Source organism: Oxyura jamaicensis, chromosome 10, assembly GCF_011077185.1.
Source record: "Oxyura jamaicensis isolate SHBP4307 breed ruddy duck chromosome 10, BPBGC_Ojam_1.0, whole genome shotgun sequence".
NCBI classification, from domain to species: Eukaryota; Metazoa; Chordata; class Aves; order Anseriformes; family Anatidae; genus Oxyura; species Oxyura jamaicensis.
Window position 1 is genome coordinate 740451 of NC_048902.1, and position 22847 is coordinate 763297.

The 22847-nt window shown below is 40.3% G+C and overlaps 1 long non-coding RNA gene across 10 annotated transcripts in view; it reads left to right on the forward strand.

The window, feature by feature from the left end:
- LOC118172254 overlaps positions 1-22847 on the forward strand; it is a 163361-nt gene that overhangs the window by 9429 nt on the left and 131085 nt on the right. For all 10 annotated transcript variants that reach the window (XR_004753616.1, XR_004753614.1, XR_004753613.1 and 7 more), the window contains 2 exons: positions 2550-2677; positions 5453-5553. This is a non-coding gene — a long non-coding RNA (uncharacterized LOC118172254). The remainder of the gene's footprint in view (positions 1-2549; positions 2678-5452; positions 5554-22847) is intronic.

Genomic DNA, 22847 nt, shown 5'->3' on the forward strand with positions numbered 1-22847 from the left:
GTTATCACTGATAAACATAATCAACAACCACGAAGTACATAGTATGTGCAAGTTTGCATGACTTCTTCCATGCTGTTTTCTTTGTAAGTAGAGGACTGAAATGGCAGCCAGGTCTCCAGCTGCTGTCCTGCTCCTGCTTTACAAGAAGGCTGTTTCAGTGCTGACTGGTTTGCTGATAAATGTTGTTATGAACAATTTTCAGTTTACCTTTTTTTTTCTGAATCAAATTTAAAGGTTCTGTCAATTGCAAAAGGTTTCTCAGCTAGAGCAAGTCTTTGATTTCTCGGTGCTAGCAGAGACAAAGCCTTCTGGTGGGGGAAGAAAAAATGTCAAATTTCTCCTTCTGTCCCTTCTCTTCCACTGCTGCTGCTGGTTCTGCTTACCATGACAAGCCAAGAAAGTTAATTTGGAGCAAGCACTGAGCTTGCTTTCTTCTGTGGTCCAAGCGCTTGGTAGAGTCAAAGAGCTGGAAAGCTGTCGGTCTTGTGCAGCAGCTGGTGTTGTTTGGTGAGTCTGCATGCAACAGCCTTGTCTCAGAATCCCACATCCCTTTAGATATTTCTGCAGACATATTGTTAACATAAGAACAGACTTAGTGGATCATGTCTCTGCTCAGTGTAGTCCGGTCCTGTTTCTGGCAATGGTAGTAGTGCTGTTCTAGCAGTGTAAGGGGAGGGCAGGCATGTTTGGATACGTGACCAGTCTGCTCTCTTCATCTTCACCTGCAGCCCAGGATTCGTATATTTGTGTTTGGCAGGCTTTCCTGGTAGGCTTTTTCCTTGTGTCAACTTGTGTATTCACTTTTGAACATGTGAAGCAGTTGTTATCTGTAGCACCCTGAGGCAGTGAGTTCCACAGGCTGACTACAAGCAGCATGAAGCAACACCTTTCCTTGTTAGTTTTCAACCTGCTCTCTCATCATCCAAGCAGTTGTTTCCTCTCTGCTTGCATTACAGGAGACACTGAACAGTTTTTCCTTGCTATCCTTCTCCACAACATGCAGCTTCTGTTTTATTTCCCCCCTCAGCCATCTGTTTTCTACAGTGCGTGTAACTGTGCTGTGTGCAGAAGTAATTTTGTTCCTTTAGTTATCCTTATTGGCCTTTGTACCTTTTCTATCGCTCCCTTTGTGAAAGGGAGCTCAGAACTGAACATGATATTCAAGATGTAGGTATTCTGTTGATTTGTAGAATAGCATAAAGATATCTTCTGTTCTTTTTCTTATAATTCCTAATATTTGTTTGCTTTTTTGTTCCCTCGCCAGTGCTACTGGGCACTCAGTTGATGCTTTCACTGAATTACCTTTGTATCTTCGATATCTCTTCCTTGAGTGAGAATAGGTGGTTCAGAGTATTTTATATTGTAAATATAAAGCTTTGGTTTTCCTTTCTTTAGTGTTTTGTTGCTGAATTTCATCTGCCACATTGAGAAATGTGTAGTTAAATGGATGGATTTTTTTCAACATCATTTCCTGCTGAGGAGGAAGCAGCTGTGAACAGCTTCAGCTTTGTGATCTACCTCCACACTTTCTCCAATTATATCACTTCCATTAGCTGGAAATGTGTTTTTATTTGGTAGTGTTTAAGAGCTTGGGCTGCTGGGCTAGGACAGCATATAGCATCTCATCATGCTTCTCTGGAGTTTATGCCCACTGAAGCCAATACAAAATTTCTGAGAATCGAGGAGAGTGTCTTATGTTTTCCTATGGAAAACTGAGACACCAAATGCAGTCCTCTGTTCAGTGTGAGGGAGGAAACAGTGCCTTCTAGAGAGGAGTTGAATGTGTGCATCTGTGCTCCCTTGGATCTTGCCTGACCCTACTTTTTTTGATGAATCAAATGTAGAAGAATTTTTGGTGATATTCATCTGTCCCAGAACTTGTTTTTCAGGTAGTGGAAGATGCTACCTCTTTCTTCTTTACCTTCTATGCCTGTTCTGATTCTGGGGCATGTGGAGCATGGAGCACACGAACCAACTGTTTAGTCTGTTTTTTTTTTTTTTTTTTTTTTTTTTTTTTAATTTCCCTTTTTCTCTTGAATTGACCTTTGAGTGTGCCCACTTTGATTCTTCTCAGTTTAATAGTTCCTAGTTTTGAAGACCCTTCTAATTCAAGGCGAGGGAGACTTTTCACAGCATGCACTGCACATTCTTCAGTTCCTTCCTGGGGTCTGTATAAAACTGCCTCCTCCTAAACCACTTATTTGAACTTTTGTTCTGTTTGTATCTCCTGCCTGTCCAGTGAGTTGATGTTCCTGGTAAGAGAGCTTGCACAAATTTCCAACCTTCAAAACAGGAAAAATGATTGGAAATATTTTAAAACAGGGCTTTAAAAGCCCTGCTTGGAAATGCTTTGTTTTAGTCTGTTTTCTGATTTGAATATTTCTTTAAATTGTATGGAAGCAATAAAGAAAATTGTGCAGATTTAAACAGACTTTTAAAATGCTCAGTTTGGTTGCCCCTGAGTTATTGAATACTGGATCTGCTTAATGGGATATCCTATGTGCAAGAGTTTGAACAAGTTAGGCTCCAATTCTGTTCTCTAACTGTAGGTGTTTGACCTTTGAGTATTTGAGGCTATCGTACCTGCTTTCCATCTGCAGCTCTGGAACAGGTCCTGCTATGTCTGCTAGCCTCATGTGAATGTCCTGGGTACTCTGCGGGCCCAGTACCTATCAAGGTAAGTAATGTTTAGATATCTGAGTTGAGCACTTAACCCCTTGTCAGTATTTATATTTATCTTTTAAAAAATAAAGCAATCTGCTTCTACTCATCTTCCTTTTCTGAAGAGCCAAACAGCATTATGCACAAGACCTTATTTGCAGCAAAAAACTGTCCCTGTGAACTGCTATCATCTGTTGGAGTCATGAGCTCATTTCTGTGCAAATCAGCTTATTGCTGTGAACTTGTGCTAGCTCTGACCAAACCGCAAACGAGTTATTATATATTAGAAAAAGTTTCAGTGAATTCCTACATCCCTCTTTACCATGCTCCCAGCATCCACAGTTCTAAACGTTAAGAGGCAGTCACAGGTCAGATCCAGTAGCTCTAAACTCATTTGTTAGTTCTTTTGTAGAAAAGATTTGAAGCAGTGAAACTTAAGGAAGAGAAAGGACTGTTGCAAAATTGCACAAACAAATGTTTTGGGTTTGACTTCCAGCATGACTTGGAACATTTTTATTTATTTTTCCTTCCCCTACCATTGCTAAAGAACTGCATTTGGGAATGTTACAAGTTTTTCTTGACTTAAATAGAAAATAGCAGTATACCTGTGCCTGTGCTGGAATCTGGGGCCAAGAAGTCTGTGACTCTTGGCTGATTGAAATATAAATTCAGGTGTCTGGAAAATCAAGATCTAAATACAGCCCTAAAGACCTATCAGTGCAGGATTTGTAGCACTGGAGTGCTGTGGGGGAGGGAGGAAAATATCATTGCTGCTTGAGAGTACTAAAAATGAATGGAAAAAAAAATCAGTGTTTTTATTAAGGTATTTGCTGAAGCTACAGTGAAACAAGAAAGCTTTGTCTGTCAGCCTTATTGTGCTGGCAGGACAGTAAAGACAGCAAAGTAAATCCATATGCCTGGTATTTGGAATGACCGAGCAGGGGCAAATTAGATGCGGTGGCCACTCACAGACTTGCTATCCTGTGTGTATTGACTTTTAATAAGATCATGGTTGCCTCTTAATGTCTTTGTTACATATTGAGAGGATACTTCAGTGTGTTTCTATTTGTATAACCTATTGTTGCAAGACCCCACCCTCTATTCATGTGCTTACCTCTCGCTAGTGCTAGCACTATGTACTATAAATGTATCCCATGCATTTCAGTTATATGGTTATGTAGTGCTTTGCTTGGGCAGTATATTCAGCAAATTGTGTAGTCAAATGATTATGTTAGAATGAATGGTTGATGTCTAGTACACAAATAATTATGACACCAAACCTACTATGTATGAGCTGGAGCCATAGCTGATTTCAGTGACAGATGGAAAACTCCACTGAACCTTTTATTGGCCATATGCCATTTCTGACTGTTGGCCAACAACAAGATTTGTTGCTAATATGTAATGATTTAAACAGTAAAAAGAGCAGCTGCACTTTGATTTTTCAGTGCCTTTAGTACAGGTTTTCCTGGAGCTTTTGAATCTGTACTGCTGCTTTCTAATGCAAAGCTGTCACTTCTAGTCTGTGAGAAGAGACTTTATCTTCCCAGCACTATCTGGGTAGAATTTTATATTTTGATATTTATAACTAAAGCTCTCCTCTGCCTTTTATTGCATTATTAAGTTGACAGCATGAAAATCTCTCTGCAACATGGGGATAGGAATGGTTTGTAAGATGGCTCTGTTGTGTAGTACCACAACAGAGTGTTTTTTTTTTTTTTTTTTTTTTTTCCCTTGTGTTTTTGGTTGTCAGTAAGTCTTTTATTTTATGGCCTGCCTGAGGACCGGGAAACCAGCATTATTCCAGCTGTTTAGAGAAGACAACTTTCAAAACATAGTTCATTGAGAGGATCTGCATGTGTTCATCATATTACCAGGACAGTATTTGGAAATGTGTGTGAATATAAACTGCAATCATTACCTATGCAGAACATGTCTCTGTTTCTGTTGCTGCTGGCAGAGCAGAGAACTTGCTGCCACATAATGCTTTGAGTTTCATTCCTACTAAAGAGGGTTCCGCTGCTGTCCTTTGTTGATCTGCTCATTCCAGCACCAGTCTAGAGAAAAACAAGATTGGCATCTGGAGAGCAGAACTGTTCTGGCCTTGGGCCCAGAAGCAGAGGGCATGGTAAGGGAGGTACATAAGGAAGCATATTCCAGTAGAATTTCATATATATTTTGGGAGGAAAAAGAACAAATAAAACTGGCCAAACCCTTGACTGTCCTGGGCATCATCAGTCTTTGCTGCATTAAGAAGCACTCTAAAGATCTCTAGGACATGTTTGACTGATACTGTTGGTTCAATAACAGTCATCATGTTGCTTCTGTGCCAGAGGAGGCATGAAGTAGTCCTTGCATAAAGTGTTTTTGCCTGTAGAAGGCAAGCAGGTAGGGAAGATGACAGTTAATACCTGTGTGCTTCTTATATCTCCTTGGAAATGGGTAAGAAATGGTACAAATGGTGCTCTTCCATTTCCGTGCCAGCTGGTATGGAGAGAGATGCAAGGATTCAGGTTGGTGCCTGGAGCCATGGTTTGGTTCCTGACCAGTTTGTAGGATGTTCTGTGGGTTGTAGGACATTCTGTGGGTTGGCCTGGCTTGTGCAATCTAGCCTTAGTGCAGACAATGGCAGTAATTCTAAGCCATGTTATCTGGCTCTGGCTGACTCTGCTCTGCTTGATTGGATTGCCTCTGGGTCTCGCACGTGCCTGCTAGTGCACAATTATGATGCTGTCTGTACTGCTAATATGCTCTTGCATTGTATCAAAGACCACTTTTACCATCTGCCTAGGTACATTTCTGTCTGTTCCTAGTGCACTTGTTCCCAACTGGGTAAGCCAAGTGATTCATCCATGGAAAACTGAAAACATTCATTTATTTCTTCACCCAAAAGTAAATAGCACACTAACCAAAGGAAGGGTCTCTGTAGGTTTTTTGCATCTTTCACTTTTTGTTGTGGTGCCAGATGACTCTAGATCTTGCAGGTTGGATTGGCCGCTGTCTGCGTGCTCTGAAAGCGTGTGCTAGTTGGCCCAGCTCATTCCTTCCTTTAACAGACCAGTGTTTTAGTATGATTTTTTTTTTGTCTCACATCTTTTTATTATCATTATTATTACTATTGACTTTTGAAAAGGAGCAATGCCATATTTCTGGCTGAAGACAGGTTGCTTCTTCATTGCTAATAGCCTGTCTATTGTAGTTGGAATTTGCTGGGATGCTCCTCATCTAGGTCATAGTTTTTCTTTCCTGTCACATTCCTCCTACACCACTCTTTGATCTTACCTACAGCAAGCTATCCATCTTAAACAATCAAATGGAACTATGCAAAGTATTCATAAAGCGATGCAACTATTTCCCACTTTGTTCCATCTTGGAGAGATGTGTGAAATCCACATCAGTCATAATGATAGCAAACATGGTAACTTGTTTTTTGTACTGGAGTTGAGAAATGAAAGATAGTTATAACTGAGAGGTTTATGGCTGGCTGTGTCAACCTGAAATGGTACCTGCTAGTATCCAGTGATGATTTTCCCAGTGATGTGGGTGCCCATAAGGTATCATCAGTGAGCTGTATGCACTTTCAAAATGTTCTGTACTTTTTTTTAATCTTTCATAGCTGGTGTGTGCCATCTTGTACATGTGCAACACAGGCCAAGCACCTTGTTCTGTTTCTGGCTGTTTTTACACGCTCTTGATGCTACCTTTGCCTGGTGTCCTGTGATAAATCAAGCTGAGTCTAATGCATATGTAGAACAGCTGCTCTGTTCTTTGTTTTATTTTTCCCCTCTCCCAGGATTGAGAGACTCTCATCCAGGTGTTTGTGGTTAGGTGCAAACTGTTGACTGGAGCACTTTTGCTTTCCTTATGTCGCACAATTCCCTAACGCCCATTAGTGTGGCTGACTGCATCATCTGCCCTCTTTGTAATGTTTGCTGGCATTCATGTAAGTCGTTCTGAAAACTAGTTAAATGAGGTAGTATCCTTTTCTAGAAGGAAATACACACCAGCTTAAATTTTGTTTGTTTAAAGGCTACAGCTATTTTCAGATGATTTATGTCCACGCAGATTATGCAAAACTAAGGAAAAAGGGGTATTTTAAAAGCTTTTGGTGGCAGTGAAGGTGGTTCCTGACCACTTAGTCATTGTCATGTGCTTGCCATTAATGTTTATAGACAGTTGTGTGTGCAGTCATATAGGAAAGAATGAGATAACTGCAAATGATGGAAATGAAGTTCTACAGTTTCCTTTTATTCCCCTCAATAAATTTGTACTTGCTTCTTTAAAAAAAAAAAAAATCTTTGTCTGACAGGTGTACGGTGGATAATGTTTAGCTGTGGTCTGCAATGTTTCCTCAGGATCTTATTGTATAACAATACCAGTGATTTACAAGTTCAAGGTATGAGTCCGATGAGCATCGGCATTGCAGTGTATGACACAATTAAAAATGTGACAATAGGGACAGAGTGATGACTCCTGAGATGACACATACAGAAATCAAAGCACTTTGTTAGAAAGCAGGACTTGTTGCTGTCAACTGGTAGTTAGTGTTTACTTTCTTAAAGGCCTAAGGTTACACCAATCTTATCTTTTGAAACTCAGCAAGCTCTCATTGTGATGGGCATGACTCATGTCTGGCTGAATGCTGTAGTTGCAATTTCTGTTCAGCTGGTGTTCAGGCAAAATGTGTGTTCAGATCTTCAGGCAGGTCTTTGCTGAGTGGTTTTGCCACAAACGTCTTTAAAATCTCTGCTCCCAGCACTGGATTAAGACAGGTAAAGCAACAGTGGATGGTTAATATTTTGGTAACTAATGCACTTTTCCCTTTCATAAATAGGGAAGTGTCTTTTTCATTGAAGACTTGTGATAACTTGAAGGAGGACACAAAAGTCTTACTGTTCTTGACTCTTCTACTTCCATTATGCTTTCTGGGGTTTGTACAATCAGCAGCTGCCACTTGTTAGGTTTGCTCCAAACACGTGTATTACCTTATTTGTTCTTGAGCAGATCTGCTTTTTCCTTGCCCTTTGACAGCTCACCCACTAGTTTTTTGTCTGTTTTGTTATACAACTGTGATGCAGATATGTGTTGTGTGAACCTGTATGTGCGCAGGTGGATACTTCATGGCTATCTGGAGACAGGGACTGTGCAAAGCCTGGAGAGCAGCATGACCAACAAACACACAATAACTGGATGGAACCCAGGAGCACAATTAGTTGGCTCTGCTAATGCCATGCTGGAAGAATTTAGCTATTCCTTCACATGTCTGTGGCCTTTAAATGGGGATTCTGTCAGTGTTCTGTGAAGAGTTAAGAAATAAAAAATAAATTGTAAGGTCCAAAGATAGATGTTTCTTGAGAAGTGATGATCTTGATTATGCTGTACATGGCAGCCAAAACAGGAACAAATGATCGAGTGTTTTCTAATGGTTTGACAGGAGATGGCATCTGTTGAGGTCCAGGTGGACTTATTAGTGGATTAAACCTGTCTCCCTAGAGGTTGCAGCTATCACATGCTGCCTCATTCTGTGTTCCCTACTGGAATATATAAAAGTGCTGTGTGCAACTGGTATTTAATAATTGTTAACAGTTTTAAGGAAAAAAAATAGTTCTTACTTCCATGTTGATGATAGATACACTTGTATACATACACTTATACATGTATATTTTTATGTAGATAGAATGTATATAGTGGATAATAATAAAAAAAAAGATGATCAAGGATTGGATTTTCTTGGATTGGATAAGGTATTTTAAGGTATTTTAAATACCTTACTTTAGTTTACGTCTCCTACAATGAGTTTGATACTCTATATAATTAAACTATTTCATGAGAGAAAGTTTTAACTACCAAATCCTGGCAATGCTTAATTCCTAATCTCAAAGCTGCCACTACAGATTCAGATGCTTGGGAGCTGTATCCAGCTACAGACAAATATTAGGTGCAAGCAGTGTGGTTATTAATTAGCAGCTGTACTTATGAACATTTGTAGATATTCAATTTTTTTTCCATAGTACAACAACTAGACTGTTGAACTACATGGGATTAATGCAGATAGCAAAGCTCTTCTGGGGGGTGGCATGGTGTGTGTGTAGTTATGTTTAGACAATAATATGACCTACAAGCTGACCAGTGTGGAAATACTGCTATCATCTGTGACATGGAATCTTATATCACTTACGTACCTCAGACGTAAAGGGAGCATCTACCTTTAACCAAACTGATAGCTCCTGTGCGTTTGCAGCAGAAAGAACCATGCTCTTGTCAAGTTCTGGAGGGATGTAATCTACTCTTAAATGCTTGAGTTTCTAGGTTGTTGTGGGTCTAGCAATCTTTATGTATGCTTACTGCCATAATACTTTGTTTGAAAGCAAAATAATCACAGCCAGATATTCTTATTTTGTTCTCTGATTATCAGGTTGTATGATTTGACAGTAAAATTGTGCATGTAGAACAGCTGATGTTCATTTGAGGTTTCTGTTTGCTTGAGGTAGATCTCTACCACGGCACACCCAAATACGTAGTGAGGACATTAGGAGAAATTAAGAGTTTCCAGAAAGCAGTGTTTCATCACAACTAATGTTCATCTCCTGCTGGTGACAATACTTCGGGATATCAAAATGAATGACAGAAATGAAAGTAAAACAGCTGTTGTTTGACCAATAATGTTGAGCATAAATGTGAAATAAGTTAGAACTGGTACCTGTGTAAGACTTATATGTGTTTTTGATTTGTACAGGTTTTTAATCCCTTTCCTCTGTTGACCTTGAAAGCACTGGTTGGTTATTAGTAAAATATACACCTATTTTCAGGGTTTAAAATGGAAATGAAAATCTTGCAATAATTTGGCTAAAAACTACTAGAGCATACAAGCAGCTGACAAAATTTTAGGAGAAACCATATTAAGCAAAACCAAGCTGTAGCTGTTTAAATGATAGCTACGCTGACTGTATGTAGATACCTGGGTAGGTGGCACTTTGGCTTGCTTAATTCAATGGCTACAGATATGAATATATGAATTATTAACAAAATACAATTTGGTGACAGCTTACATACTCTGGGCCAGAGACTCTTCTCAGTCCACATGTGCAGCTTGTATTATAGCCAAATTAGATCCATTTATATTTCATTCTCTCCCTCTCCCCTCTCTCTCTCTCTCTCTCTCTCTCTCTCACATACACACTCTCACTCGCTATTCTCTACAATCTGTATGTGTGACTTAGATGGACTAATAACAGGGCTTTATTAATTACATGTTTGGGAGAGCATTGCCCACTATCACCTTATGGACTCCTTATGAACATAAGCGGCTGATTGAATACTGATGGCAGAAATAGCAGCAGCAGTACTGTTACCTACAACATAACTGCAGTTTGTTTAAATGGTGGGTTTTACCTTTAGAAGAAACATTCATCTTTTGATCTGGATGGCTAAGTGGGAATTCCCAGTTGGTCAGGGCAATGGATAAGTGCCAGAATGTGCCCCGTACCATTCCTGGGTCCTAAAGGTCATTCATTTTTAAGGCAGAAGCAGTCTGTAGTATTGGTAAGTATTTTTTTTTATTTTTTTTTTAATTGCATTTATTTTCCCTTGTAAGTTGTAATAGCTGAGTGGCTGTTGCTATCTTTAAATCTGTACAGAACTACCTTTCTTGGTTTCCGTTGGCTGCAGAATATGCATCTTATCTAAATATTTACAGTAAACATAAGAGCAAGTTCTTTTTGTGAAGTTGAACAAAAGGGTGAAGTGGCACTAATGCATTTAAATGTTAGTTGTGTATATCCGAGGAAACAGTCTCACTCTGTGACTGGGTATTACCTGAGTTTTAAAAACCTTCAACTACTCTGTGTCAGGCAGAGCACCCAAGCAGAGGGAAGCAACTCTAAAGCTTTTTTGCTGTATTCTTTTTTTTCCTTTCTTTCTTATTTTTTTTTGTAATTAATTTATTTTAACTTTTCAACCCATACATGCTTGGCATTGAGCTTAGTAACTAGCAATATAAATGCTGGTCCATTTTCTCTTGCATGTCTGAAATTGTCCCTCTGAAATTCTACATACTGAGTGCTATAAACACATGGCAACTTATTTAGAAATGCATGCAGTATTCCGTTGTTTGGAAACACCATCTGGATCTGCAGTGTTTCATAAACATCTTCATATTTTTTTTTTCCAGATAATCTATAATGTTCAGTTAGTAAAATACTTTGTGGTGGAAAGTAATTCTGAACAGGATGGAAAGACTAGATTACCTGACAGGTATTTTTCTATCTAGTGTTTCTTGTAGCAATAAAGCATAAGCATCCCTTTTCAGCTGTGCAACAATACTTTTTGATGTTACTGTTGTAATGCCTCTCTTTAAAATCTGGATGGGCTTCAGAGGGCACAAATGAACTGAGAAAATGAAGGTAGGGAAAAGGGGAAAGAAATGGAGATCAGCTATCAGTAGCTAAGCAGTCTAGGGAACTTTTTTTTTTTTTTTTTCTCTCACTGCTGGTGTCTGTGAAACCAGCTAAGATGGCTTTAACCCCTACAAGCAGTGCAATTGGAGGTGGTTTCAAACTGAATGTGGATTCAGATGTTAACAGTGAAATTACTGTCCCAGAACGCGAGGTGATACCTACCATGCTTTCACTTCATTCCGTCATTAATACATGATACTCATGTCTGAATGAGTAACTGAGCCTTGTCTTTTTTTTTTTTTTTTTTTTTTTCTTGCTTATAAAAGTACTTGGAATATTCAGACCTAAACTTGGTTTCAGCTTAGTCCTGACTGAATTATGCTCCAGGCTGTTTTGTTTAGAGACTTTAAAGGAAGCCTTAATCCCGCAATGTGATGTGGAGATGTTGGTGGGCTGTGCTCGTGCAGAGCTCTCCATGAAACTCTAGAGTTGTAGGTTGTACAGCCAGGTCCATATTTTGTGTATTTCTTAACCACTCTATGATCCGTTTTTTCTGATAGAAGTTTTTGCATACTTCTGCTTCTGACCTCAGTATTTCAAATTATCCTGCATCCAAAAGAGATTTGCCTATATAAACATATATATATTGTGTGTATATATTTAAAACAAATGGCTTTTACTTCATGGTGACTTCTGAACATCAGGATTTGCTACATCCTTAAAAGGATATTTAACGACAACAAATCATGTAATCCCATCTCTTTGGCTTACTTTAAAACTGTTTTACTCATTTGTGCTTTTACTGACCTTTTTCATATTGTCTGCGGCTGGAAGTAAATGAATCCTATGTTTTAATTGCTTCCGGATCTTCCACTGAAGATCAGTGAAAGTGGAATCCACGAGTGGTGACTTGATGCCAAGGGTTTCAATTACTGTTCAAGGTGTGTAGTATTATTAGTGATTGTACCTGGCTGTTGTTGGGGTTGAAGTTGAGCCATTTTGCTTAGCTTGGCCTCTGCTGTAATCTTGGCTTGGTGATTTTTAGCTTCATTTATTTCATTTTCTTGTTTTTCCTCCTCTTACTCCAGAGAGGGTCTGAATTTATTGAGCTTTTTGCTCAGCATTTGACAACCTTGACTCAAGTTTTGAGATTGAAGGTCACAGTTTTACTCAAGTCCTGACGCTTGAGAGTCACTGTGGTCAGTTTTCTAGTGATTCTCCTGTACAACACTGGAGTTTTATTGCCCTGTCAGGAAGTCAGCAGGGGCTTTCACTGTGCTTTCAGTTTTATTATGGAAGTCTTTCTTGGAGGACGTTTCTGGCATTTTTTTTTTTTTTTAAGAAGACTAAACTTATTTTCTTAGGAAGGTGGTATTTGTGCCACTGAACCACCTGCTGCCCCATCAGAGAAGGCAGACAGAAGACCAGTACTGCCTTTCTCATCTGCCACGTTCCTTCCTCCACCCACCTTTGAGTCTCCTTCCTGGCAGCAGATTTTGCTTGGTTTGTAACAAGCTAGTCCTAACAAAGATGTTGCCTGCAATTTTACCAGCAGTGACAGAAGTATTATAAGTGCTGACTTTAGTTTTACTAATCATTTTTCTGCAGTTGCTTACTGAGATAACGTCTTGCTGGGTTTGACTGGTGTACTATCAGTTGCTGAGGTGTTATGTAATTAGCAATAACTAAGTTAAGTATATAGGGCTTATGCCAGGCTGGCAACTACTCTGTGAAGTGAATTCAAATAAGCAGGGGAAAAGCACTCCAAAAAGGTGTAGAAAATCAAGATGGGAAGTGGTCCAAATGTCCCCCACAGTAAATGTCTTGCATGTCTAAGAAGGCAACTTTGGAAGACACTTAGCCCTTTTAACAGCAGACTTGCTTAATTCTTCTTTCTCAGAGTTGCTGGATTTAGTCTTCTCCCTGCGGGCTGAAGTGCCCACAGCTGAGGCAGCAGTCCCATTGCTGTTCACTCTCCCAAGGCTAAGTGCTCTGGCTTTTGCTGCTGAGGTGGTTTGCCACTGCCCTTCTGAAAGAGGTTGCCTTTCCACAGCAGAGCTGGTGTAAGAGAACACAACCTCTCTGTTTCACAGTCCAGCACCTTAGAGGATATCCTCTTTTAGATCAAGCTAATTCATGTCAGAGTGTTTCAGGCAGGAATGTACGTGTTGGTCTGTGGCCTATGTTGTCAGGACAGAGGGTTGGAACAGTCAGATCCACCTTAGAGCACCCACAGCAAATCAGATGGTGCCTGGAGGCTGTATGGTTGTAGAGAAACAGGATTGCTGCTGCAGAAAGGTATCTGGGAGGCACTGGTAGTATGCTGTGCTGCTTCTGGTACTTGCAAGTTCATCTAGTCTTTTGGGTACCCAAAGAAAATGTGACTTTGCATTGCAGTCCAGTTGTAGTCCTCTCTGCATGTTATTCAAAGGATGCTTCCAGAAATGAGCACTGAAATGTGTGACTGACAAAATCCTGGCTCTATGGCAGCCTGTTGAGTTAGCAGCAATCTCAGTCCCCATCTAGCGTGCACTGTGTGGTCCCTTGGCTTCTCTTACCCAGCAGGATTTGAGATTCATGAGAATCTTGCGTTTCTGGACCTTGTGAAAGCAGGATTCCTGCTGGTTTCAATACCTTGCTCATTCATAAGAAGTGGATCTGGCAGGGAGATTCGAAAGATGGTGGGAAATGTGTACATGTGTCTGTGATTAAAACAGACTCCGTGTTCTGGAATTCATCCAGCCAGCAGGCTAGGATCTGGTTAGTTTTGTAATTCTCCTCCTACAGCCCTGCCCTCCCCTTCCAACAGCAATCTGCTAACATGGTGCAATAGACTGAATCCTAAACTAGTACAAGTCTAAACACAGCAGCTGAACGAAGGTAGGGTTGTGCAGCATTGTATCTCCAAGGCTGGCACCTTTGAGACAATGCTTTCAAGGGAGAGTTTTGCAAAGCAAGTTGGTTCTTCAAGGCAAAGACTGCTTACCCATGGGCTGTGTGTGGTCTACCAGTGTGATTAATCTGGCCAGCTTCCCAGGATAACTTGGAATAGATCCATAGGCAAAAGGGGTTCTTTAGCTGAGATAGCTTGTTCCTTGCTATTTCCCTTCTGCTGTCCCTTCCCCTTATGATGTTAGTGTATGTGAGCTGTATATTTGTGAGTGGGGTGGGAAGGCCAAAGCATGTGGCCCTGCATTTAATTAGTGGTCTGTGATAGCTGGGCAAAACTGGACTGAGTTAGCCAGGAGATTTCTGTTGTTCTTGTGACTGCTTGTGAGCAATGTTTTAAACAGGATGTGAATGAAATCTTTACTGCTCTTCCAAAATAACTGGAATAAAATGTAAATGTAACTGGGGTAAAAGCATTTTGCCTGCTGACAAGGAATTTTACTGGGACGAGTGATATTTATTGCATAGCTTGTGTGTTTTTTTCTAACAGCTGCACAAATCTGCTCCTTAGATATGTGCAAACACCTTCCAGGTGTGGGCAAAATCCAAGCCTGACCCAGCAGTGTCTTCCCACAGTATCTCTGTGGCTGCTTGTAGATTCCCTTAGGTGTGGCAGTTCTCAAACCAAAGAAGAGTTTTACTTTGTTCCCTTATTTTTTTTCTTAGACTCTAGGCAACAAATACCATTACCTTTCTGCCTGGGAAAGGTGCTCATCTCTCAGGAGCCAGAAAGGTGAGCTGGGACAGCAGCAGTATGGACGATGCATTCCTGTTACAGTAGTAGGAGTCCTTGGAAATTCTCTTCTCTCTTTTCTAGCTAGTTCTTGATATCCTTAAATATTCAGAGCAGTTTATTCCAGTGTGCAGGTGACAGCACAGGCTATTTCCTTTGATACTGCTGAGACTTCATACTTCCTCACGTATGTGCAATGCTGTTTCTGCAAGTTCTGGAAAATAAAGACCTTGAGTGTGACAGAACAAACTCCACCAAAGGAATTGCACCTACTGTATCAATAGAGAGAAAATTGTCTAGCTAAGGAACAGGTCACGCTTAATAAGAGATCTGGGCTTAAATTATTAATTCCTAACTGTTACAAAGATCTACAAACTCCCTCTCTCTTTCTAAAATGCCCGAAGTAGAGGGTGCAGCCAATTTGTGTGCCCTGAAGACTGGGTCAGAAATCTGTGATTGTCTGTCTTAATCCACTGGATTTTTGTTGCTGTATTTTTCTCTTTTGTTATCCCCACACCTGGATAAAATGGTGCCTACTTCTCACTTACAGCCTGTGTCACCGGCTACTGGAGTGTTAGGGGACAGTTAGCAGTCAGCATCCACTCTGTTCTCTCTAGATGCTTACGGCTGTGATCCTAGAGCCCTCAAGTTCTTCTGTCAGGTTCTGCATAGTACAGACCCCTTGCATGTAGATCCATACCATGTCCTGAGAAAGCTGCCTTCCCTGTATGCAGATAAGCTTCCCTCACTTCCTCTGGATGTCTTTTCACCAGCTTGCCTGTTGCTAGTCGTGAGATGTTCAGCTCATGCAAATCTAGTTAATCACTTACTTAGAATTAAACTGACTGTAATGTGAACAAGTTCCCTTCACAAATAAATTAATACCTTACTTTTGAGAGTGTTTGCAGGGAATCTGTTTAATGATTCTATTTCAAAAGCTAATTCAGGTTAATATTCTTTAGAATATGTCATGCCTCCCTTCCTGTCCTGTGTACTTGCTTGGTATTTTAATTCTTGCAGTAGGGGAAAAGCCTGAAATGATGAACCTTAGCCTGGGATAGCAAAAGGAAAAAAGGCTTAAGAGACTACTGAGAAAATGGTTTTGCTAACCCCATGTTCACCTCCTGATATTGGATAAATTGCATGTCTCTGGACCCATCTGGCACTGCAGGGGAATAATATCCTTTATGACAAAGACATTTTACTTAAGGTTTTATTCCAGTTTGATCCAGAAGGGGGAAATTGATTTAGCCTGTGATGTTAGAAAGCAAAATCGACTGCTGAGACAGAGGGCAAGCTGCACTGTGACACCTTCTGTGCATTCAAGCTAGAAACAGGATCCTTCCCCTATTGCAGTGATCTCCACATCTGTTGCTCCCTTCTTACTCAGACACACGTGAAGTCACATGTGCTGTACTGACAGCAATGCAACTGTTCTCTTGTAATCAAAGAACTCATATGAGCTCCTCTGATCCTGCTGTAAATGCCAGCTTACAGGGGACAAAGCACTGGACTTGTTTCATCCCGAGAAGAAGCCTTTAGAAGAAAAAGGTTTTTGGTGGGAGCATTTGGGAGCAGTGTCCTGAGGGGAAGTGTGTTTTCTTCTGTTAATGCCAATCTGACTTGCTCTTGTAGTTGCCAGGAGCTTATAGAAAGCCAGTATTTCTTACCCAAAAGACAGGGACCTTTGAGAACAGTAACTAGATTGTGCATGATCTATGTCTGAAGTGTAAAACAGTAATGGCTTCTTCCTAAAGCATCAGAGGCTGTAGTCAATCCCTAAGCAGAAGGTCACAAATTAAAACCACTAAGTTTGGGGATTGCAGTCAGTGGTTATTCCTCTGAGAAGCAACCTAGCACATTAGACTGCTGATGAGTACAGCATAGCTCCTCAGCCATCATGCTCTCTATTCCTCTGATCCAGTGGCTGGAAGCTCCTTGCAGGGCAATGATCATGACTGCACCAAACTTCTGGACGAGGGGTCTTGTTTATTTTCTTTTTGCTTGTTTGAGTTTATGTGGCTCACATGGCTTCTTCAGTCTAGTAACTAACAGCCATGCTTTTTGTGATAGCAGTGTTTCAGCCCTATATTCTGAATAACAGGCCTGACAGAGCTAATTCAGACCTTTGACAGAAACGTGTTTTCCTGGACTAAGTTCTCCATGTGAACCTAGATGTCTTGTCAAATTAGGTTGATTAGGGACTTTTTCTTTTTGGAAGAAAAACAGAAAGAAATTTGGTGAAATTTCATTTCACCTTTTGGAGATTATAAGTTCTTTTCTTTGTGGTGTGTGTGTGTTTTTTATTTATTTTTTTTTCTTAAGCAGCTTTTCATTAAAACTTTTATTTTTGTGTATGTTTTTCCTACAGCATATAACTGAAGTGAAAAAAGTACGTTTTAGATAATTTTATGGGGAACAGTTTCATAAATATCCATCCAGATTTGGCAGAAAGCTGAAGGTTTCAGAGCTCAGACCTTTTCATGAAACTAAACCTCTGTTCTTTACACAGCTTTCATGCTTATCCCTGCAGTGACTTCCACCTAGATCATTGCAGTATATTGCAGTGAGGAATAAATGGGAAGATCAGCAAAGGGCTTCAGCCTCATATGAAGTGTCTTCTCGCTGTGACCACCTGTGTTTTCACTTGTGTGATGCTAAAGTTTGGCAGTGCTGACTACCTGATAACATTGTTGCTTGCCGATGACACTGCCAAAACTATCGACTGTCATGCCTGGGGTGTAACTGAAATATTTAGTGATTATTTTGAGGAATTGTGTGAAATGAACTTTGAGATATCCCTGCAATGCAAACTCATTCAAATCATCTGTCAGTGCAGTGCTATAAGTGCACCAAAGGAGAACTCTCTAACAGAAGAGAGGAAATTAACTTTCTGTACTACTCAGGTCTGTGAAACTTCATCTCTTAAACTTAGGTTTAGCTTGCAGAAGTTTTTTTCACATGGTATGCAGGCAGAACCTCTTCCATTACTACTACAGCCAGTCTACACATTTTGCTAAGGCTCTGAATGCCTTACTCAGTGTCACCTGAGTGGGAGCTGCACTGATGGATAGCTGTTAAAACAATACTGGGATTTCCTTTTTGTTATATGAAGAAGAAACCAATTCTTTTTTTTTTTCCCTTCATATGTTGTAGCTTCTCCCAGAACTCTGGGAGAGCAAAATGTATGCAAAATCAGATGGGATTCTCTATGCCTACTGTCACAAATACTCCCATGAAAAATCAGAATGGGAAGGATGAAGAGTGGTGCATTTGTCATGAGAAGAAGCTTACCAGCAGCAAAATATAATGTAGAATCTCCTCCTTCTTGAGGATGATAGTTGACATGCAATTGCAAATATATGCTCTCTGAGGGATTAAAAAAAGACTCTTGAAAGGCCAAGATACTTGTTATGAAGCTATCAGTCTGGAAAGCTCCCATTGACTAGATTAATATGAGCCTGGTCAATTTTTCAAAACATACATTATAAAAAAACAATGCTTAGTGCTTTGTTTTCAAGGTGATTTCAGTCATTCATGAAATCATCCTCATAGATACAAAAGATGTGCTTATCCAGAATTTGGAAAGCATTTAATTCAGGATTTATTTAGTCCTTATAGAAACCAGTAAGACTCTGGGTCTCAGACATTTTTAACCTTCTTCCTTCCTCGTTGCCCCCACTGTCATTGCTACTTGAGACTTGTAAATGCAATGGAGGTGCTCAGCTGATCCACTGTTGCAGAGCTGCTGGGAGAACGAGGTAATGCAGTGGGTTCTGGGGTTGATGGGACAGGAGACAGGGTGCTGGCAGAAGAGGGGTGGTACACATTTGTCCCAAGTGTTGCTTCTCATCCACCTTGGTCTGATCCCCCCATCTCTGTGTGGCAGTGTCTGGAGTCACCTCCCAGGCTTGTGTGATCCAGAAATACTCTTCTCTCACTCTTGCTTTAGACTTACCCACTCTTTTCATTTCCAGTTTTATTTTCACCTAGGACTAAGGAGCTGGGAGAGGTGGTGGAGCAGGCAGCTGCTCAGTGCGTGGAGTGGAAAAAGCTGTAGAGGGGCTTGAGGTGGTGCCTTCCCCTCTAGATCTGTGCTGCACTTCCTGCTGCCCTTTGCCTTCTCAGCTACTTCATCCCCTGACTTGGCTCTGCTGCCTCCTTCCAGATACAGCCTAGCTCTCTGCTTGTCTTTCTCTTCTTCTTCTTATTTTTTTTTCCCAGCATAAAGATGCTTGTGAGCACTGTTCTGTCTATAGCTGTGCGAGTGTAGGAGGGTCCAGCAGGGAGCAGAGCTGTAGAAAGGGGCTGCCCAAGCAGCATTTTCCAGCAGCCCAGAGGGGAACGAAAAAAACTGAACTGTGTCAGATGACTTCTGGAACAAAGTACCCTTTGCTTTAACAATTGTCCTTATTATAACATCATTGAGGTATGAGAAAAATAGCCAGGGTGTTGGAATAAGGAGTTAAAGACCTAATACTTGGGAAATGATGCTTTAGGTGACACTGAGTAAGGCATTCAGAGCCTTAGCAAAATGTGTAGACTGGCTGGTGAGTTGCCTCATTCATTATATATTTTTTTAAGTTTATAAAATGGTACAGGGATTAAAGATTATCACACTCCTTTCTTGCAGTTTTAGCTGTTTATATTAAACACTGTACAGATGAATCAGGAGTGTTGCTTTGCCTAAGAAAGTTGGCAACATAAGAAGTTTTCATGAAATTTTCCTTACGTGTTTAGAATAGCAATAAGCATGCAGTATTTCATCCTGTTTTAATGGTCTGGATGTGGCTGCCTGGAAATACAACCCCCTGGGAAAATCCCACACTGCTAAATGTGTTTTCTTTCTATATCAGACCTTTCCTCTCTCCAGCCCTCTCCCACCCCAGTTCTAAGATTTTTCTTTCATTGAATAGAAAGCAATTTTTGAGACATTCAGTATTTTCATTTTACTAATGTAAAATTGTGAATATAATCTTATGGTCTTGGTACAACTGAGAATCAAATCACTGGAACAAAATAACATAAACATTTTTTGCTTCAATACTTGTCAAGGGAGTTTAGTCATTAAATATTTTGCAGGAATAATTCAGTCTTTTGATAAAACAGCATTTCCCACAGAGAATGTGGTTCTGGCTCATTTTGGCTTTCCAAGACTAGTGCTAGCCAGCAGCAATTCTGTTGCCTTTTCCTAAGATCTGGACAGTTTAAAGCAAAAACTTCAGTGTGTTTGCATGTTTGTGTATTTCTAAGAATGATGGCTTATATAACTTCAGGGACCTTATCAGCAAAAAGGAACAGGGAACCGAAACAAATTTGTGCTGCTGAGTGGAGTGATATATAGAACGATGACAACAACAAAATTACACATTGATAACATTGACAAGTATGCTTTTTTAAATTGTAGTAGTAGCCAAAATTCATGTTTTTATGCATCATGGTGGTTGAAACCAGTTATTAATTTGGTACTCTGAGTGATAAGAAGAAAGAAAATTGATCTGTAATAGCAAAAATGAGCAGTCTTGGATCTTAGCTGGTGGTAGTAGTTTTTATCCCTGGTGTAGGTTACAGATTCAGGCTACAGATAGGTCCATTGATTCTGTACGCTTATTTTTATTGCTAGCATAACTTTATGCCTTCTTTTTTCTTTTAATTTAAAGACTTAGAGCAATATTTTTACTATCTATAAATGAGTGTTCCTTTCAAATGTGCCCTGATGTAAAATGCTGAGAGGGTTAGCTTTGGCTTTTTTCTTTACCTACTGTATACTTTTTCTGACATGTTAGATTAACTTTCAGCCTCAGGCCAATCTGTCAAAGAAACAGGGAATGTCTCCTGCTATGACAGATTTGCCAGAGGCTGAGGTTTGAAACAAGCTGGGTATTGCTTCTTACACAAAAGTAATTTTTCTCTACTGAAGAGAGCTATCACTGAATCAGCTGAACAGAAGCCTCTGACTTACATTACTAGGTTCTGATCAGAAAATCTGCAACAGGCGTTTTTTTAATAAACTTATATGCCACAAAGGAGCTTTGGCAGTATAACTCGGGGAGAACTTTCAGCAATATAAGGTCAAAATAATTTCCTCAAGGATATCAGGAATCCAATATATATTTAAAAAAACTTTCCCTGGTTGATTTCAGTGTTGTTATCATGTTGGATGAATATACTGCTACAAAGATATACCCATAGGTCAGACTTTAACATACAGGCAGGACCTACGCTATCATCCTGGAATCTGTCACAAAAATAGCCACCCTTGCTCCCAAAACCTGACTCAATTTATGGTATGAGCTGAACGAAATTGTGCCCTCTGCACCCCAATTTTCCTGCCTTCGCTGTAGTGCTGAGTGCTAAGATGCTGTGTATCCTGAACTTTCCTTTGCAGTGTGGCTTCTTCCAAGGGGATATCAACAGCCGGCTCTCAAAGCAAATCCAGCTGTGTAGCAAAGCCTGGGATTTTTGCACAAATGGCTAAACAAGAAAATCCACCACAGGCATCCCCTAAGACACATTCTAGACAATTGCACAATAGTTACAGTGCTGCAGGGCACCTCGTGGGGTGAAATAAAGTCGTGGTTCGTTCAGTCAGGGCTCCTTTTGTGGAGGGCATTTTCCCTCTTCAGGACTGGCTGGCAGAATGTGTGCAATATTACAGGAAATCTTCTGAGAGAAATGAGAGGATTACACTGGGAGCCCTCGCTCCCTCTTTTGCCTTCCATGATATGAGTGTTTAACTCTGTAGCAGTGCTTCATGCAAACTGGGAAATTACATCAGCAGTTTGTTCTACCAGATTTTTGTACCCCATATGTGTGAGCCAGACTCTAGGATATTTTAAGAAGTACATTTTATTGGCCTTGATGGAGGAATTAATAGGTATCCTCCTCAGGCGTGTGCCATAAAAAAGAACTTAGACACACGTAATGGGCTCCTTCTGGCATTGGAATAGCTAAAGCCATGCCCATTTCAACAGGCTAATTTGAGTCAATGCAGTTGTATTAGTTTGTGCCAACCGAGGATCTAGCTCAATTAAGCTGGAATGATGCACCATGCTAATTTTAACTCTTTCTCCAGAAATGCATGTCTTTGCTGTTTTACCTGCTGATCACAAAGTTCATAAGCTTTTGCTTGTAACTGAGCTTCCACTTTGTGAAGTGTAATTCCTATTTGTATCCTCTTAAAAAGAAAAGAAAAAAGAAAAAACACTTTGTAAGTGTTGTGAAGAGTAAATAGATTGTAAGTATTAATTTATATTTTCAGAGTTCCCAGCTGTTCCATTTCCCTTACAGCTTCACAAAATCACAACAATGGTTCAGAGGGCTGAATAAGGTAGGAAGTGTAGCTCGATGCTGTTTCTTTACAGCTGTCCTTGCTACCAGGTAGTGTCTCTGCATGTATTTTGAGAAGAAAACACTGTCCATCTGTTGGACATGTGGTGGGCTTTTGAGGAACAAGAAAGTATGGAAGTATGCATGTTTTAAAGTTCAAGGAACACCAGTAATCAGTCCCACATCTGCCTGAAGCTGAAGAAAATGGAAGTGTCGTGTGGCCTAGGGATGTTTGGCTCCCTGTGTGGGCCCTGGTAGTGTGCCTTAGTGTCATAGAAGAGGTACAGGAAAAGAAGGTCTCTTGGCTTTTCTTTTTGAGATGACCAAATATAACCAAAGGAAATATGCAAAATATAACCAATTAGGGAAATAATAGAAATAGAAATAAGCATATAAGAATATAACCAAAGGAAATAAACAAGAATGCGTATTCACTCTGAAAGCTGTTTTCTGTTTTGTGGTAGTGCTAGTGATATAAAAATACAGTGAGTTGGGGGGGGGGGAACAACAGCAACAAAACCAAAAACAACAACAAAAACTAAAACCCCAAAAAAACAGAAGGTGGGAGATGTTTTCAGCCTACAGGAAACAACTGCTCGAAGATCATAGCAAGAGACTTTTCTTTGACAGAATCCTGTAGGGCTGCTTTGTTTTGGAAGTGTGCAGGGTGATGGTGGTGACAACTGTATTGGAATATGTTTGCAAAAACAGATAGGAAGTGTGTGGCAGCTTGTTTCAAGTGTGTGTCAACAGACTGGGGGGGGGGGGGGGGGGGACGG